The following is a 2470-nucleotide window of genomic DNA, read 5'->3' as shown; positions in this document are numbered from 1 at the left end:
TACCTCGGAAGGAAGGCCTGGTGACTGTACCCAGACGCACTTCGGAAGAAAGTCCTGGTGACTGTATTCAGAGCTACCTCGGAAGGAAGGCCTGGGGACTTTACCCAGGGATACCTTAGAAGGAATGCCTGGTTACTGTACCCAGATGTACCTCGGAAGGAAGGCCTGGTGACTGTACCCAGAGATACCTGGGAAGAAATGCCTGATGACACTACCCAGAGGTACCTCGGAAGGAAGCCCTGCTGACTGTACCCAGAGGTACCTGGAAAGGAAGGCCTGGTGACTGTCCTCAGAGGTACCTCAGAAGAAATACCTCGTGACTGTACCCAGACGTACCTGAGAAGGAAGGCCTGGTGACTGTACCCAGGGGTACCTCGGAACGAAGGCCTGGTGACTGTACCTAGAGGTAACTCCGAAAGAGGCGTGGTGACTGTACCCAGGGTATCTCCCAAGGAAAGCCAGGTGACTGCAGCCAGAGGTACCTCGGAAGAAAGGCCTGCTGACTGTTCCGAGAAGTACCTCAGAAGGAAGGCCTGATGACTCTACCCAGACGTACCCCTTCAGAAAGGCCGGGTGACTGTACTCAGAGGTACCTCGGAAGGAAGGCCTGGTGACTGTACCCAGAGGTACGTCGGAAGGAAGGCCTGGTGACTGTACCTAGAGATAACTCGGAAGAAAGGAGTGGTGACTGTACCCAGGGTAACTCCCAAGGAAAGCCTGGTGACTGTAACCAGAGGTACCTCGGAAGGAAGGCCTGCTGACTGTAGCCAGAGTTACCTCCGAAGGAAGGCCTGGTGACTGTACCCAGAGGTAACTCGGAAGAAATGCCTGGTGACTCTAAACAGAGGTACCTCGGGAGGAATCCCTGGTGACTGTACCCAGAGGTACCTCAGAAGGAAGGCCTGGTGATTGTTCCTAGAGATACCTCCGAAAGGAAGGCCTGGTGACTGTACACAGAAGTACCTCGGAAGAAAGGCCTGGTGACTGTACCCAGAGCTAACTCAGAAGAAAGACCTCGTGACTGTACCCAGAGGTACCTCAGAAGGAAGGCCTGGTGATTGTACCTAGAGGTACCTCGGAAGGAAGGCCTGGTGACTGTACCCAGAGGGACCTCAGAAATAAGCCCGGGTGCTGTACCCAGAGGTACCTCAGAAGGAAGGCCGTTGACTGTACCCAGAGGTACCTGAGAAGAAAGGCCTGCTGACTGTACCCAGAGGGAACTGAGAAAGAAGGCAGAGTGACTGTACCCAGAGGGACCTCAGAAGGAAGGCCTTTGACTGTACCCAGAGGTACCCCTGAAGGAACGCCTGGTAATTGTACCCATAGGTACCTCAGAAGGAACGACTGGAGACTGTAACCAGAGGTACCTCGTAAGAACGGCCTGGTGAGTGTACCCAGAGGTACCTCGGAAACTAGTCAAGATGACTGTACCCACAGGTACTTCGGAAGGAAGGCCTGGAGACTGTACCCAGACGTACCTCGGAAGAAAGGCCTGGTGACTGTAGTCAGAGGTACCTCGGAAGGAAGGCCTGGTGACTGTACCCAGTGGTACCTGGGAAGGAAGGCCTGGCGACTGTACACAGAAGCACCTCGGAAGGAAGGCCTGGCGACTGTACACAGAAGTACCTCAGAAGAAAGTCCTGGTGACTGTACCCAGAGGGAACTGAGAAAGAAGGCCGGGTAACTGTACCCAGAGTTACCTGAGAAAGAAGGCCTTTGACTGTACCCAGAGGTACCTCTGAAGGAACGCCTGGTGACTGTACCCAAAGGTATCTCAGAAGGAAAGCCTGGTGACTGTACGCAGAGGTACCTCAGAAGGATGGCCTGGTGAGTCTACCCAGAGGTACCTCGGAAACAAAGCCTGATGACTGTACTCAGAGGTACCTCGGAAGGAAGGCCTGGGGACTATACCCAGAGGTACATCGGAAGGAAGGCCTGGTGACCATTCCCAGAGGTACCTCGGAAGGAAGGCCTGGTGACCGTACCCAGACGTACCTTGGAAGAAAGGCCTGGTGACTGTACCCAGAAGTACCTCGGAAGGAAGCCCTGGTAACTATACCTAGACGTATCTCTGAAGAAAGGCCTGGTGACTGTATTAAGAGTGGCCACGGAAGGAAGGCCTGGTTACTGTACCCAGAGGTACCTGAGAAGGAAGGCCTGGTGGGTGTACCCACAGGAACCTCAGATGGAAGGCCTGGTGACTGTACCCAGCGGTACCTCAGAATGAAAACCTGGTGATTGTACCCAGAGTTCCCTCTTAAGAAATGCCTGGTGACTGTACACAGAGATACCTCGGAAGGAAGAGCTGGTGACTGTACCCGGCGATATTTCAGAAGAAAGACCTGGTGACTGTACCAAGAAGCACCTCAGAAGAAAGGCATGCTGACTACACCCAGAGGTACTTCGGAAGGAAAGTCTGGTGACTGTACCCACAGGTATCTCGGAAGGAAGGCCTGGGGATTGTACCCAG

This window comes from Loxodonta africana, unplaced genomic scaffold (genome assembly GCF_030014295.1).
Source record: "Loxodonta africana isolate mLoxAfr1 unplaced genomic scaffold, mLoxAfr1.hap2 scaffold_51, whole genome shotgun sequence".
Classification (NCBI taxonomy): Eukaryota; Metazoa; Chordata; class Mammalia; order Proboscidea; family Elephantidae; genus Loxodonta; species Loxodonta africana.
Note: the sequence above shows the minus strand (reverse complement) of the source record.